General features: G+C 39.2%; 1 pseudogene; it reads left to right on the top strand.

Moving 5' to 3' along the window:
* Nucleotides 1-18,036, top strand: part of LOC137024524 (uncharacterized) — a 59,579-nt pseudogene that overhangs the window by 26,373 nt on the left and 15,170 nt on the right.

The following is an 18,036-nucleotide window of genomic DNA, read 5'->3' as shown; positions in this document are numbered from 1 at the left end:
AGTAATATTGTAAAACTATTATTTTACTTTTTTTCTATCTTTCCTGTGCCCTTTTTACCTTTAGAAACAGTGAGAATAATAGGTGGTCCCAGTCCCTGTGCTGGTAGAGTAGAGGTTCTTCATGATGGTCAGTGGGGAACAGTGCAAGATGTTAGCTGGGATATACATGATGCTGCAGTGGTGTGTAGAGAGCTGGGCTGTGGAGAAGCTTTAAGTGCACCAAAGAATGCTCACTTTGGAGAAGGATCAGGAGACATCTGGATTTCTAATTTACAGTGTACTGGATCAGAGTCTACATTGATGAACTGTAGATTCTTTGGGTGGGGAGTAAAAGCTAATCATACTGAAGATGCTGGAGTCATCTGCTCTGGTAAGCTCATATGCTTATTCTATAATTATTATTAATCTTTTCTACCACAGAATTCCAGGATAAATAATTTTTTTCTCCCCACATTCAGAGTTACGTCAGGTGGTTGCTTGGTTGCCTGAGTGAAGTAATGTATCATGTGACTCAATGTATCCATGTATCTGAATTACTAGATAATGTACAAAAAGCGTTTTGTGGGCAACAGGATTTTTTTGTTCCAGACAATCACATTTGTGAATGAAATATATATATATATCATTAATAGATTGAGCATTTCGTAGACTACATGCATTTTAATAACGCTTTGGATGCATTAAGTCTACTTTTTTTATTTATTATTATTATTAAATAAAAATGCATTCACTCTTACACAAAATGCAAGAAGATTGTGTGAATTTTATGCATGAAACAAACTGCTAACAACTGACAAAATGTAACTGGTCAGAAACTATTAACTAATAAACTGTTTAGATTTATAAAGTAATAGGGCAAAAAGTAAAGCAAATATCATTAAAATTTTCTTTTTTTTATTGAAGGAGTCAGGCTGGTTGGAGGTTCCCGCTGTTCTGGCAGAGTAGAAGTGCCTCATGATCGGTCATGGGTTTCAGTGTGTGCTGCTGCCTTTGACCAGCAGGATGCAGAGGTTGTGTGTAGAGAGCTGGACTGTGGGGCTCCTGTACAGGTGCTGGGAGAAGATGCTTTTGGAAAAGGAGATGCTCAGATGTGGACACAAGAGATTCAGTGCAGAGGAAATGAGTCTTACATATCTTTGTGTCCAACATCATCGATCAAATGCAACTGTACACATGAGAATGACATTGGACTGTTATGTTCTGGTAATGGAGCAGTAGTTTTCCACTTATCAAGATAATCACAAACAATTTTTTTTTTTAAAAATCTTTTGCATCTGTCATACTGTTTAACTAAACTCTGTTCTTTGTCCAGGTTACACTGACCTCAGACTGGTCAATGGTCCTGACATCTGTTCTGGTCGAGTTGAGCGTCAGTACTTCAGTAAATGGGGCACAGTGTGTGATGCATGCTGGGATATGAGAGCTGCCAGTGTCCTCTGTAGACAGCTGAATTGTGGGATTGCTGTGTCTGTTGTGGGATCAGACTGGTTTGGAGAGGGAAGTGGTGAAATCTGGGCTGATGTGTTTGATTGTGACGGGAATGAAACAAAACTCTCAGAATGTTCCATTTCTTCATGGAGTCGAGCTGAATGTTCTCATAGACGAGATGTTGGAGTCATCTGCTCTAGTGAGGGGATTTTATTGAAAAAAAAATGCTACAAATTATCTAGAAATATCTTAATAAAGTGTCACATCTTTCACTCAGATTCCTCTCTGGCTGTTCATGACGGTCTGGTGCGGTTGTCTGGAGAGAGACAGTGTGAGGGGGAGGTGGAAGTTTCCATCCATCAGGTCTGGAGGAGAGTTCTGCTGGACTCCTGGAGTCTCACTGAATCCTCTGTGGTCTGCAGACAGCTGGGCTGTGGCTCTGTGCTGAACTTCTCCAGCTCCTCTTCATCCAGTCCTGAACACAGTCATGAGTGTGTGACGGGCTTCCAGTGCTCTGGGAGTGAAGCTCATCTGGGGAACTGCAGCTCTCCACAAACTCTCAACTGCAGCTCCACACAACAGCTGTCAATCACCTGCCTTGGTGAGAAGAGCAACATCTGGGCAGACTCTTCAGTTGTTAGTGATCACTAATGTGTTTCTCTTTCTCTGAATATCAGGTCGCGGGTCCATCAGGCTGGTGGGTTCTGGGGGAGACTGTGCAGGGAGGCTGGAGGTTTTTCACAGCGGCTCATGGGGGACAGTGTGTGATGACTCCTGGGATATTAAAGATGCCCATGTGGTGTGCAGACAGCTGCAGTGTGGAGTGGCCCTCAGTAACCAGCAGGTACCAGCCTGGTTTGGTCCTGGTTCTGGACCCATATGGCTGGATGAGGTGGAGTGTGAGGGGAATGAGACGTCCCTGTGGAGCTGCTCTTCTCCAGGCTGGGGAAAACATGACTGTCAACACAAGGATGATGTAGGAGTCGTGTGTTCAGGTAAGTGGTAAACAATAAGTTAAATAATAACTTGACAATATTTTAAACATTTCAATAACCTATGTGACTGATGATATTATTGCATTGCACATATAGTATACCTTCTCTAAAACACTTTAAATTAAAGAGTTTTTGTAAACAGGTTGATCCTCATCCTTTTCCATCTAGAGTTTAAAGAGATCAGGTTAACTGAGGGCTGTGAAGGGAATGTGGAGGTTTTCTACAATGGATCCTGGGGTAATGTGTGTTACAATAAGATGGACAGAGACACAGTGAGTCTGATCTGTCAAGAGCTGAACTGTGGAAGATCTGGCAGTGAACCCAGATATTCAAAAGGACCGAAGTCTCATAATTGGCTTGATAAACTTAATTGTCGAAGTCATGATTTCACTTTATGGCAGTGTCCATCTTCAGCCTGGGGACCGAATGACTGTGATAATGAAGTGGCCAAAATCACCTGCTCTGGTAAGATAGTATTTAACTGACTTAAGACATTTTGAAGTGGTCATATTTGTTTCAATATGATTTTTTTTAAATAATTTTTCTAGTAAGTAATAAATGAACTTCTAACTATTTAATCTCAGAGGAACAGACTCGTGAATCTCCTCAGAGTCTTCTGACGTGTTCAAACTCATCATCTCCTCACCAGAGACAGTGTTCAAGTAAGTTTATTTTTATTAAAAAAATGTTAAAAGTGTTAATTTAAGCCTGTTTTCCTAATAAATTATGAAATTCCTGTTCAAATTCATAATTCTAATCATACATTATAAGTCATCTTTGTTCAGTTTCAGTGTGTTTTGTTGTGAAAGGTGAGCTGAAGCTGGTCAGTGATGTTGATGTGTGTGATTTAGATCATGTTCCTCTCAGACTGAGTGGAGGGGAGGGCCGGTGCTCTGGGAGGCTGGAGGTGTATCATAACGCTGTGTGGGGCTCAGTCTGTGATGATCTGTGGGACATCAGCGATGCTCAGGTGGTCTGCAGACAGCTGGGTTGTGGAGCAGCACTGAGGGCTGATGGGAATTCAGTCTTTGGTGCTGGTGAAGGTGTTGTGTGGCTGAACAGAGTCGAGTGCAGAGGGAATGAGATTCACCTGTGGGACTGTCCTCTCTCCCTGAAGAACCACACTGACTGCTCCAACAAAGAGCACGCTGGACTCACCTGTGCAGGTCACAGAAAACACTGATGAAAATTATTCATTTTTACACAATTTTAGTGCTAATATTTGTTATTTGCATGATATTGAATGTGTTTGTGTCTTTTTCAACAGATTTGACAGATTTGTCAGTGTCCTCTACTCCTGCCACAACAACATCATCTTCTCCTCCAGTTTCTCAGACAGTGAGCTCAACATCAGTCTCTCGTCCACAAACTCCTCCGTCTCTCTCTGTGCTTGTGATTGTACTGGGAGTTGTGCTCTTCCTGCTCTTAGTGCCACTGCTTATACTGATTCAGCAGAACAGAGTGATGAGGAGAGGTAGGAGAGATCCAGAGACTGTCATATTGTGTCTTATTCAGTGTGTGATCAGTCATGTGTTGTGAACTGACAGCAGATTTGTCTCTCTACACTCACAGCTCTCTCTAAGAGGAGACACAGGAGCACGACTGAGGCCGTTTATGAGGAGATTCATCACAGACACAATCACTTCACTCAGAGGGGTGAGACATGAGCCCTGAATCTTATTTAATATGATGAATTAATAAGAGAGTCTGTCAGACACTCGATGTTCATCTATTATTAGTCCTGTTAAACCTCCTGCAGAAAACCACAGAGCTGCAGGTGTGTGTGTGTGTGTGTGTGTGTGTGTGTGTGTTTGTCTCTTCCTGTGTGTATTTCTGGAAGGCAGTGAGGAATGGGTTCATGTGAGGATACATGTGTGTTTACTAATAGGCCTCTAAAACATGAGATTTCTGCCTCTAATGCTTTTAAAATGTAAGTAATTAATATTTGTGTTGTGTTTTCAGTAACAAAATGCTCTATGATCCAAAGGAAATGAGGATTCAGTCTGTTTGTAATGATGAACATGTTTCTGACTGTTCTGCTCCTTTAACAGGGAGTCTCATCTCTGAAGAACTGCATTCTGGGTATGAAGATGCTGATGAGCTTCTCTCAGGTTAGAGAGCTGAAGTATATTCATTCCATATTCCACTCAATAAAGTTTATTTGAATTCAACCTAAATAAATAAATGTAATTAACAAATTGTATTAATTATTTGACTAATGACTCAATACTATTTAAACATGCTGTTTACTTCTATATTAACATGCTGTTCTCCTTTTTAGAAAAAGAGTTCAAGAATGTATATTATGAAAATATCAATATATAATATATAAAAATCAATATATAAATATATATACAATATATAAAAATCACCAACAGCAGTGGCCTGAAAGGTCAGTGACCTTTTGAAACTGATCACATGATTCATTACCAAATTATTAATATGACCTGCAACAAGAACATATTTTTGGCTTTTGTATCCAAACATATTCTGTGTTTTTGCAGAAGAGATGAAGGAAAACACACCGGGAGAATATGATGATGTCATCACTGATGGACTAGATCGTGAGACAGGTGCCGTTCTGATATTATATTATAGTTAAAAAAAAAAAAAAAAACAATATTAAAGGGTACATAACACACACAGTTTCCACCAATCTCAAGTTAACCTTGAGTATCTATAGAGTAATATTGCATCCTTCATATTGCCGAAAAGTCTTTAGTTTAATCAAATACAGACTCTTTCCGAAAAAAAAAAAAACGAGCTCCTGGAGGCGTGCTGTGGACAGAGCTAAAGAGTCACGAGCACACACAGCGATTGTCTGCAAGCTTTGACATCAGTATAAATAAAAAGGGAACAAAAACGTTCATGTTGTTTACATTATATGCACTTAAGCGCCGACTGCCAACAAAACACAGACATTTGATGCAGTTTTACTCACCGTCCCCGATCTGCAAATCCAGGGTCAAACTGGGACTCATTTACAAAATATTTGTCACTGTCACTGCTCGACTGCAGAATCCGATGAGGCCGCCTTGCCCTCGCGAGGTTTTTGACACACGTCAGCATGACGTCAGAGCAAGGCGGACCACCCTCGGACACATTTCTAACCGGCATGCATCTCGCGGTGATCACCGTTGATCGGTTCTGCGCAGAATTTGCTCATCTCAAACGAGCCTATTGTGTTAACTTTGTAGATGACACACCTGAAAGTTATGATGATGTCATCACCAGTGGACAGTACTCTGATATTAAAAAAGGTGTTTTTAATTTTTAAATACATAATAATCATCTGCTCAAGCTCGTCACAGATGATATTTTTTAAATAACTGTCTTAAAGTTATATATTTTGGCTTATATTTTCATGTGTAGTGGAGGCACCAGAGAGTTATGATGATGTCATCATTATTGGACAGAGCTCTCAAGAGGTAACAGGTGAGTTGCACAAGACATGTTTTTTAAGTTTCTTGTTATTTATTTCTACTTATTTTTATTTATTTATTGTATGTTTAATTTCTATTGCTTTAGATGTTTTGTGAATTACTTTTTCTTTTTAGTAGACTGTCTGTTTACTGTATCTTGTTTGAAAATGTACTTTATTTCTTTGCTTTACCTGGAGTTGCTGTTTTCTTAAGTGTTTTATTTTTGTGATATATGTGTTCCCTGTAATCTTTGTTCAATAGAAAATGTAAGTTGCATTAAGAACTACATTTCATTATCACCTTAAAGGGATACTCCACCGTTTTTTCATATTAAACTATGTTATTCCCTTTACTAAGGACGAGTTGATACATACCTCTCTCGTCTCAGTGCGTGCACTAAGGCGTGTAAAATGGATAACTATATTGTATGGCGGAATACCATAGCAAGTGCTCGGGAGCACTTTGACTTGGCACATTAATATTATCTTCACTCTCACCGGCCCCCGCTCCCTCTCATCCATAGACAGTAAAAGAAAGCTCTCATCTTCCCTCTCATTTCCGTCGTGACTTTTACAGGAGAGGGAGCGGGGGCCGGTGAGAGGACTTTTCACGAGTGAAGATATTACTGCGCCAAGTCAAAGTGCTCCCGAGCACTTGCTATGGTATTCCGCCATACAATGTAGTTATCCATTTTACACGCTTAGAAAAGCACAACGTTTTGTTTTGTGTCACTGTCCTAGGTCGAGTTACACTACTCGAGTAACTGTATTTAAATAGTGAAAACGTGGATGTGTTTGGTAGCTTCTCTGCTTGGCCCCTATTGAATGAACTGGGCTAAGCTAAGTGCTAACAAAGTTTCGCCGTAAGACAGAGCGATTTAGTGCACGCACTGAGACGAGAGAGGTATGTATCAACCATAGACTGTAAAAAAATATGGACGTAGCGTCCGTGACGTCACCCATAGAGTTCTGAACAGCAGTTTTGACCATAGACAGTAAAAGAAATGGACACAGCGACCCCATTGGAACTCAATTGAGTCAAGTGAAGCCCATTTTTAGCGATTTTTAGCACTTCCGTTTCTGACGCGCAGACTCACACTAAGCTTGATGACGTCCGCAACCAGTCTGACAGATGTAAATCTTCTAGTAGCTGTGTGTGCAAACTGCCATCGTTAATCTTGCAGAGACGGCGAGCTTGAGCGGGGAGTTCTTTGGCGTGAGTGAGCAGGAGTAAGTATTCTGATTAATTATTTTGTATAGTATTTTAAAATGTAACGCCAGTACGCCATATTAAGATAATCTCCCCGATTGCCTGCGAGCTTCTCGTCCTGTCTGTACGGTAATTTCTCTACTGTGCGACAGTGAGTCGAGTGGTTATGACGCAATCGTTAGCTTATTTTTACAAAAACTGTTTCTACGGGGCCATAATGTAACATAGAAGGTAATGGAGCCCTTTATACATTGTCGTGTATCTTTGGAAATAAATAATGGACAAATGGAGTCTTTAAACACCTCAGATGTAAAGTTATTCACTGTCAAAGTGACGCCAAAATGAATGGGAGTCAATGGGGATGCTAACGCAAGTGAAGTTCTGCTACAAGATGGCGGCACTCGGCCGACTTCAACTTCCGGTCGACTTCCTTGGGCACTGGTTTTGACGCCTAAATGAGGCTGCGGCCATCTTAGCTGCGCGTCACTGCACGTCACTCCCGGATAACTGAAAATGGGCAAAGAGGCGGGGAGGTGGTTTGAGCTGATATTACTGGTTGCTGAAACCACGCCCGTCTAGCTTGACGTGACCATGTTAGCAGGCAAATCAGCTATATATCTATTTTAGATACGATCTAAAATAATAATGAAGATAAGTTTTATCATCAGAACATTCTAAAGGTTTACTGTCAATCTACGGCGTTTTTAAGATATAGATCCTCCAACACCAGTAGTGTTGGGTGTGCAAATAACAACATGGAAAATCAAATGGGACTTCATACCTTTATAATGAAATAGAGATCGCGAGATGAATCCAATCTGTGGCACTTGGGTAAAATATAAATGTCCATTGCAAAACAAAAAAACATGTCACATTTCTTCTGAATGATCTGCTCTCTGTCATCGTTCTTCAAGAAAGGATGCAATCTGAACAGCCTTTATCTTGTAAAACTTTATACGATCGTATCTAACAAACAAATGAGCCTGTGTCCAAAGTATATTTTTTTCAAAATAGTGCAGCAGTTTTAGTTATAATATCCAAGCAGTGCTGTCGGATTTTGATATCCTCCCGCCATTGTCATTGTAGTAAATCTCACTACCAAAACTTTAGGCCAATGCCACGATCCAACAACGTGTTCTGTGTCTCTTCCTCATGCATGCACATCTACACAGACACACATCAGTCTCGAATATTATGCAGCAAGCCATATTTTATAATTGTATAAAACAAAAGAGAAAAAAAAGCACAAAAACGGCTGAGATGCCAAATTCAGCGACAGCTGAGGTAACATGACGGCTCACAGACAGCAGCGCAATCTACCTGTCACTCAAGTGACCACGCCCTTAATTATGCAGAACTTTAAGGCTTAATATAATTTAAACGGATAAGTTATAAAAACATTCACCCCCCTCAGAGTTTTCATGAAGGGCAAAAATAGCAGTATAGACCAAAACCACAACTTGAACCAACTTGTAAACATGTTTTTTTCTGCTATAAACTTGGCCAATTTAACATGGGACTCTATGAGATTCTGCTCTCTTTTGGAGCCTGTCCCTAGCGGCCAGTCGATGAATCGCAGTTTAAGTTACTTCCGTATTGGCTTCACGAGAGAAAGGGGGAGGTTGCTGCTTGGTATCAACTCGTCTTAGTTAAGGGAATAACATAGTTTCATATGAAAAAACGGTGGAGTATCCCTTTAACATATATGATTACATGAGAGTTTGACATATGTGTAATCAAATAATCATTAAAGGGAATAAGGGACCTAATAAATGAGAAAAAGTGTTTTATAAATTAGTGTGACATTTTTATGTCATTTCTGTTGATCAGAAGGAGTTCAGGAGGAGTATGATGATGTGATGAGTGTCACTGAAGATATGAGAAACCTGTCGGGTAAGTTATTGTAACATTTTTGTTCTCTATATTCTAACACTTTTTTTTTTTTTTTTTAATATTCTAATATTTTTCCATGTTTATAACATTTTAAATATTCATGACTTAATTTTTTTTATTTAAGATGTTAAATAATTTAATGTTTTGTTTTTTAAAAAACAGATTATGACGATGTGGGGGAGGACTCAATAAATGAGGGAGGGGCTGAATGACTGAATGACCACACCCACTGCCTCTGCTCAACACATTTGAACATTCAAGAGTCAAGAGTGATAATTCTGTGTGAAATCTCAGGTTTTATGTTATTTGAAATCATTCTGTAATGAAACAGCTAAATGCTTTTTTTTGACATTTTAGTTACACACACACACACACACACACACACACACACACACACACACACACACACACACACACACACACGCCCTCTATAGGAAAATTGTGGTAATAGCTATTTCCATTTAGCAGACACCTTCTCCAGCAGACCCTCCCAATTTTTCTTTTGAATTTAGTCATTCTCCTAATGTTTTCAATCCATCCTGTCTCCACCATAGCCCACCCAGGAGTTTCCTTCCCACCTACCAATAATAAAAGCTTTGCTTTTTGACCAATTAACTTTTTCATATATTCCAACAGTTTAAGATTGTAATATCTTCTTGACTTGTAATAAAACAGTTATTTTGTCTGCATTTGCTGATAAAAATAATTAAAAATTATCATTTGAATTAATTACAATTCCTTTAAGATTCCTCCTCACTCTGCACAACAAAGGTTCAATAACCAAACTATTGCCTGTAAAGTGGATGTCCTTGCACAATGCCTCTCGACACAGGTTTTGGTTTAAATAATCAACCACCTGCCTTGACCATAACAGAAACATTACAATATAATGATGGAATGTAAGATATAAATCTGTCACAAAACCCAAAACACCTTCATACATTAAAAAGATATTTATGATTAACTCGATCAAATGCTTTTTCCTGATCAGTGACAGAACTCCAAAATTAACATGATTAATGTGATTATAATTAATTATATCCTGTAATAAAAAAGATTATCCATTATAGATCTTTCAGGTATGCAATATGTTTGATCATTATGAACATTAATGTGTTTTGATAAACATTTTAGAAAATATTTTATAGTCAGTAGATATTGGTCTCTAGTTTTTGTCCCTTTTTTTGGAAGCAGAGACGAGACTACAACTTATGGGAAGAGTTTTGCTTCTAATGCAGTCTAACAATGCTTCATAAAAAAATTGTCCTATTATATCTGAGAATTGTTGATAAAAGTCTACAGGTAATCTATCAATACCTGGAGAAGCCAATATGTAACTGATGAATTGCTTCTGTACGTTCTTTAATTAAAGTGTCCAGTGCCTTTTTTGTTCAGCAAGCTGAGGTCATTCCTTAAGCAAATCATCACAGCTCTCAGCACTGTTTATAAAAGTCTCACGTTATCTTTCTCAATTCATCTGGATTTGATGTTACTGATCCATCCTGACGACGAAAATGACACATCTGTTTTTTAAAAGAAAATAACGTCAAATGTGCCTTGTTGTACGTACCCCGGTATATTTAGCCCCATTGTACTCTATTTCTTCTCTGTAAAGATAATTTTATAATGATTTTAATCAACATAAGATTAAATATATATATGACATACATTGCTATTCATCATTAAAAACGTCTTGACTGAACAACCTGGAAGTGCAGTCGCCATTTTGTGAATATGCATGAGGTGTAATTATCATAATGAAGTTGTAGGCCTACTGAATACAATTTACAATTATGTTTTTACTAAGAATGCAATTACAGAGCTTTACAACTGCATTCTTACTATTAAGAATTCCAATTAAAGAGCTCTGTAATTCAGTTCTTAGTAACAGTTGAATTAGAGAGCTCTCTAGTTCTATAGCCTACAATCAATCATTTGAATAAATGAAATCTAACCTATTTTCTATTTTTCCATTATTATTTTTTTTGTCTTGTAATTTGCGCCGTGGGCTGTACCATTAGCACGGGGTTGTGGCCGCGGACTAGGCTATCATCTAATTGATGTAACTGTTGTATTTACACTAGCCTACATGAATGCTGAGGAGTAGTTATAAAAAATAAATAAATAAAAAAGCTCGCGAGCAGCAGCGCTTGTCAAGATCCTTCGATATGGCAATAGTAAATACGCTAAGTTTCTTCATGCTACCGTGTGTGGAAGTATTTAAACCACGTGTGTTACAACTTACTCCGCGATTAATATTAATCATATCATAATCAAATATAATTTGTTGTTACTAGCTTACTGTAAATCTATATTAATATTATGGAATATCATTCAATGTTTTCAGAATCTATACTTTTTAAAGTAATTATGTTTCTGTATTTTTATAAAATATATTTTTATATTAACATAGGCCTATTTTAATGACAGTAGCCTATATTTATTGAACAATAATTAATTATTTTATTTATCAAAATAAACAGAACATAGTACAAATTTTGCTAAAGTGATTCTTTTCAACAAGTATTAACCTAGACATTATTAAAAACATACTATTTTAGCTAAAGTATTTGTATGAATACTGTGGGCCTTTTACCCCATCTCTCATATAGTGACACAAGGACAAGACTCTTGTCTGCTCTTCCTTACAATAAGAAGTGTTTTGCTGCCATCTGCTGGATTAATTACTCATTTCAGTATTGAACACATCTACAACTACACATTTCCTAATTAAATTCTAAAACTATATTTTTGGAATATAAACCAATTTATATTTACAAATCTTGTCTGAGTCCTGTTCATTTTATAACGTATTAACTTACTGTTAATTGTGCACTTGGTTAGAACATCATAACAGTGTAAAATCCACTACAAAATAACTTTAAAATGTTCAATTCAGTATAATTTAGAAAAATAGAGTGATCAGTCAGTCATCAGTGTTGTATGTTGTGTGTGCAGATCCAGGCTTTGATGCTGAATATAACCTGCAGTGTTTCTCTCTCAATCTCTTTAAGTTTAGTGTGACTTTATCTCCACGCTGACATATGACTGACACGAGTCTGTCCTCAGTGAAGTGTCTCTTCACGCTGGAGGAGGAGTCCCGCTCATCAGCGCTCACACTTTATTGATATATATGGAGAAAATAAAAATGCTGCTTTCTGATTTGTCACTGAATGTGTTTGATGATTTCCTCTCAGTGGCGTGCACAGGGGGAGAGGGGTTTGAGCCCCTTTGATCGCGAAAGTGAAAGTGCTCTTTGCGGTCACATCGCGGTGCCCCCGCGTTTCCATTTCTTCTCCCCCAGAACGCGATTTCTACCGAGGCTCTAACCTACCCCCACCCCGCCCCTGCCCCTGCCCTCACGGAGGTCTGTGCACGCCACTGTTTCCTCTGTTGTGTCTAATAAGGTAACAGTGAGTGTCATTGGCAGCTGTGAGAGTCTCTCTCTCTTTAGGGGACTGACAGGAGCCAGTTTCTTCAGTGTGGTTGAGGGAGCAGAAGGAGGAACTTTAGTACCGAATTTATTAGTCTTTTATGCAAACAAAGGGGGATGGAGAGCTGTCTGACACTTATTTTACTGTCTTCAGTGGTTACTCTTATTACAGCTTGTAAGTACTACACTCAGAGTCAGATCTTTTTTATTTTTTATTTATAAAGCATGCTATAGCTATTGGATAAATTAATTTACATTTATTTTAAGTTTATTGACATGTGATTATGCAGTTATATGTCACTTTTATAATTTCTGTAAGGTTATTATTGTATTGATGTATCCTAATTTATTGATGTTTCTCTTATGGGCAGATCAATATGTGAGGCTTGTGAATGGTGACAGTCGCTGTGCTGGTCGAGTGGAGGTTCTTCATGATGGTCAGTGGGGAACAGTGTGCGGTAATAGTTGGGATATGACTGATGCTGCAGTGGTGTGTAGAGAGATGGGATGTGGAGAAGCTTTACAAGGATATTCTCACTTTGGACGAGGATCAGGAAAAATCTGGATGGATGAAGTGCAGTGTAGAGGATCAGAGTCAACACTGAAGGACTGTGAATCAAGAGGATGGGGTAAACATGACAGCTATTGTGGCGATCATAACTCTGATGCTGGAGTCAGATGCTCACGTAAGCAGTTTCATACACCTCATTGTTGCATCACCTATCACCATTTCTTCTATTAACACAATATGCAAAATAATAAACAAAATTAGAAGCCATTTATAAACTATGAACTTATGACTAATTGTTAAATTGTCATTTGAGATGACACAGTTTACTATTTTCATTATTAATTAAATTGAAGGAAAGGTTTAATCAGTCACAGGTTTTGTTTGTTTGTAACAGTCACAGTAAGACAGATTCACTCAATATGATTCTAATTAAAGTGTTTTTATGTGTTTTATCAGAAACCATAAACTATGGACAATTTACAAGACTTGCTGATGGAACTCACCTGTGCTCTGGGAGATTAGAGGTTCTTCAGGGGAACACATGGTACACAGTGTGTGCTGCTGCCTTTGACCAGCAGGATGCAGAGGTTGTGTGTAGAGAGCTGGACTGTGGGATTCCTGTACAGGTGCTGGGAGAAGATGCTTTTGGCAAAGGAGATGCTCAGATGTGGACACAAGAGATTCAGTGCAGAGGAAATGAATCACTCATTCGATTGTGTCCAACTTCACAAGACATTCTGTGTTCTCAAGAAAACAATGTGGGACTGATATGTTCTGGTAAAATGTCAATATCTATCCTGTCAGTTGAGAAATCTGAACCCATTTGTTAAATACTAAAATGTAATTATTGAATCTGTTTCATTAAGCTTTGACTGTCTTTTTCTTTTTCCAGGTTACACTGATCTCAGACTGGTCAATGGTCCTGACATCTGTTCTGGTCGAGTTGAGCATCAGTACTTCAGTAAATGGGGCACAGTGTGTGATGCATGCTGGGATATGAGAGCTGCCAATGTCCTCTGTAGACAGCTGAATTGTGGGATTGCTGTGTCTGTTGTGGGATCCGACTGGTTTGGAGAGGGAAGTGGTGAAATCTGGGCTGATGTGTTTGATTGTGACGGGAATGAAACAAAACTCTCAGAATGTTCCATCTCTTCATGGAGTCGAGCTGAATGTTCTCATAGACGAGATGTTGGAGTCATCTGCTCTGGTAAACTTTCTTGACACTGAGGGCATTATGGTACCAAAAACTCTCTGTATAATATATAAACACTATTTCACTATATTCTAACACAATACTTATTTTAGTAAAACATAAGATCTTCTCTTAAGGTTCCTCTCTGGCTGTTCATGATGGTCTGGTGCGGTTGTCTGGAGAGAGACAGTGTGAGGGGGAGGTGGAAGTTTCCATCCATCAGGTCTGGAGGAGAGTTCTGCTGGACTCCTGGAGTCTCACTGAATCCTCTGTGGTCTGCAGACAGCTGGGCTGTGGCTCTGTGCTGAACTTCTTTGGCTCCTCTTCATCCAGTCCTGAACACAGTCATGAGTGTGTGACGGGCTTCCAGTGCTCTGGGAGTGAAGCTCATCTGGGGAACTGCAGCTCTCCACAAACTCTCAACTGCAGCTCCACACAACAGCTGTCAATCACCTGCCATGGTGAGAAGAGCAACATCTGGGCAGATTCTTCAGTTGTTAGTGATCACTAATGTGTTTCTCTTTCTCTGAATATCAGGTCACGGGTCCATCAGGCTGGTGGGTTCTGGGGGAGACTGTGCAGGGAGGCTGGAGGTTTTTCACAGCGGCTCATGGGGGACAGTGTGTGATGACTCCTGGGATATTAAAGATGCCCATGTGGTGTGCAGACAGCTGCAGTGTGGAGTGGCCCTCAGTAACCAGCAGGTACCAGCCTGGTTTGGTCCTGGTTCTGGACCCATATGGCTGGATGAGGTGGAGTGTAAGGGGAATGAAACATCCCTGTGGAGCTGCTTTTCTCCAGGCTGGGGAAAACATGACTGTCAACACAAGCAGGATGTAGGAGTCGTGTGCTCAGGTAAACAGTAAACAATAATTTCAATAATAACATTTAATAGCTTACATATGGGACTGATGGTTAGAGGTATCCAGGTATTGCGTTTCCCGACTCCAGAGTCATTATGCAGGTCATTATGCGGATCTTCTGTCTTCTTAGATGTGAATCACAGCATTATTCATGAAGATTCACACCTCCATGCATATTGTGTTTCTTGACAAAAAGTGTCTTACAAAATTTTAATTAATATATTTTTTTATATGAACGAGTAGGCAGGATAATTTTACATCATTTTGAAGGAAAAAATTCTAGTCTACAACCTCCAATACACAGAAGTCTTGTGAACACAGATTTAATATTAGTTTTTTGGCATTATTTCAGTGACTTAAGTTTTTTGTTTTTTATCAATAACCATGCATAAATGTTATTCCTTAAAAAATACAAACATGTACATTCATGTTGCTCACATATTATGGTAGCCTAGTTTGTGCTGAATACAGTGTAATGACACTTTTGCCATTAATATGTCTTAGAACAACTGAAAAAATCACAAATGGCAAGGCATGTCAAAACTTCTCCAGGGCCCCAAATCAGACTCCAGAGGGTTAACAGCAGTGTTAATCAACTGAGAAGTGATACTTATTAAGATGTAGTTTCGTCATCGAAAAATCGATTTTGTTGCCCAGCACCAGACAAAATACAATATCGAAACAGTATGTTTCCTCTTCTTGGCTCCTCAACAGCTCTGCTGAAACACACAGCATGACTATTGTGGTCTAATTCCTAAATGGATGATTCTAATGAACATTTATTCATTTGGCAGACGCTTATATCCAAAGCGACTTACAAGTGAGGAATACAACAAGTGAGTCGTCATGACGAGGCAAATAGACAAGAAGTGCTCACAATACAAGTTATAGGCATTGCTCAGAGTATCATAAGCTACAATAGAGAGGGATTAGAGGAAGTGAAAGGATAAGAATAAGAAGTTTTTTTTATGATGAGGTTAAGAGCTCACGAAAGAGATGAGTTTTCAGCTGTTTTAGTGAATCAAAGACATGCATTTTATGCATTTTACAACTTGTTTATATGTATATATTATTGAAATTGTCTCATCATTTGGAAGTTGTTTCAAATATCTATTCCTTAAAAGCACTAAAAAATTGTTAGTGGAACTGTTAAGGAGCTGAAAAATGAAATAGTTACATTCTTTAAATTCATTGGTGCTCATTTTCCCCCTATCTAGAGTTTAAAGAGATCAGGTTAACTGAGGGCTGTGAAGGGAATGTGGAGGTTTTCTACAATGGATCCTGGGGAAATGTGTGCTGGAACCAGATGGAAAGAGACACAGCAAGTCTGATCTGTCAAGAGCTGAACTGTGGAAGATCTGGTGTTTTGTCTGATTCTACACCAAGAGTGAAATCAGCTCCTAACTGGCTGGATGAAGTGAAATGTCGACCACATGATTCAAATCTGTGGCAGTGTCCATCTTCACCCTGGGGACAGAACTACTGTAATGAAGATGAAGTGGCCAAAATCACCTGCTCAAGTGAGATTATATTTAAATGATTTAATATGGTCTGAGTTGTCATTTTTCTTTAAACAAGTTTATATATAATGAGAGTAAACTGTTTCTGAAAATCAAACTAATGGAAAGAGCCTTAAATTATTTATGAGGTTTAAATTGTTTTTACATAGATGATTTGTTTCAGTGAGAGATGTTGTGACTCTTGTATCCTAAAATTCAGTTCTCTTCATTTTATAATCTCAGTGGAGAAAAGTTATGAATCTCCTCAGAGTCGTCTGACATGTTCTACCTCACCATCTCCTCACCAGAGACAGTGTTCAAGTAAGTTTTATGAAAATAAGTTTGTTACATTTTTGTTAATGTAAGCCAGTTTTTTTTTCATTATGAATTATTGAAATAAGAATTTATAACGAAACAATTTGCATTTAAAATCATAATCAAATTCAAAAATCTTATCATACATTTAAAGCCATCTTTGTTCAGTTTCATTGTGCGTTTTGTTGTGAAAGGTGAGCTGAAGCTGGTCAGTGATGTTGATGTGTGTGATTTTAGAGCGTCTTCCTCTCAGACTGAGTGGAGGGGAGGGCCGGTGCTCTGGGAGGCTGGAGGTGTATCATAACGCTGTGTGGGGCTCAGTCTGTGATGATCTGTGGGACATCAGCGATGCTCAGGTGGTCTGCAGACAGCTGGGTTGTGGAGCAGCACTGAGGGCTGATGGGAATTCAGTCTTTGGTGCTGGTGAAGGTGTTGTGTGGCTGAACAGAGTCGAGTGCAGAGGGAATGAGATTCACCTGTGGGACTGTCCTCTCTCCCTGAAGAACCACACTGACTGCTCCAACAACGATCACGCTGGACTCACCTGTGCAGGTCACAGAAAACACTGAGCAATATTAGTCATTTTTACATCATTTTAGTGATAATAATATCTGCATGATTGTGAATGTGTCTGTGTCTGTTTTAACAGATTTGTCAGACTGGTCAGTGTTCACTACTCCTGCCAGAACAACATCATCTTCTCTTCCAGTTTCTCAGACAGTGAGCTCAACATCAGTCTCTCCTACACAAACTCCTCCGTCTCTCTCTGTGCTTGTGATTGTACTGGGAGTTTTGCTCTTACTGCTCTTAGTGTCACTGCGTATGCTGATTCAGCTGAAAAGAGTAGTAAGGAGAGGTAGGAGAGATCCAGAGATGTAAAATGGACTGTTTCAAAGTGGAAAAGTGTTCTATGGTCAGACGAGTCCAAATTTGACATTCTTGTTGGAAATCACAGACACCTCCGGGCTAAAGAGGAGGGAGACCTTCCAGTGTGTTATCAACATTCAGTTCAAAAGCCAGCATTTCTGATGGTATGGGGTGCATAAGTGCATACAGTATGGGTAGCTTGCATGTTTTGGAAGGCACTATGAATGCTGAAAGGTAGGTGTGGCGACCAGGGCGCGAGTGTTAATGAGCTTCACCTGGGAGGCGCACCGGCCTTGAGTCCCTCACGGAGGAGCTCCGGGAGCATAAAAGGAGGAGCGACTACCGTGGAGGACGAGAGAGGACCAGGCCTGGATATTATTTTATGTTTTATTATGTTTGTGTGGCCGGC

The sequence above is a fragment of the Chanodichthys erythropterus genome, chromosome 8 (assembly GCF_024489055.1).
Source record: "Chanodichthys erythropterus isolate Z2021 chromosome 8, ASM2448905v1, whole genome shotgun sequence".
Classification (NCBI taxonomy): domain Eukaryota; kingdom Metazoa; phylum Chordata; class Actinopteri; order Cypriniformes; family Xenocyprididae; genus Chanodichthys; species Chanodichthys erythropterus.
The sequence above is the reverse complement of the archived record's forward strand: the minus strand, read 5'-3'. Positions and strand labels throughout refer to the sequence as shown.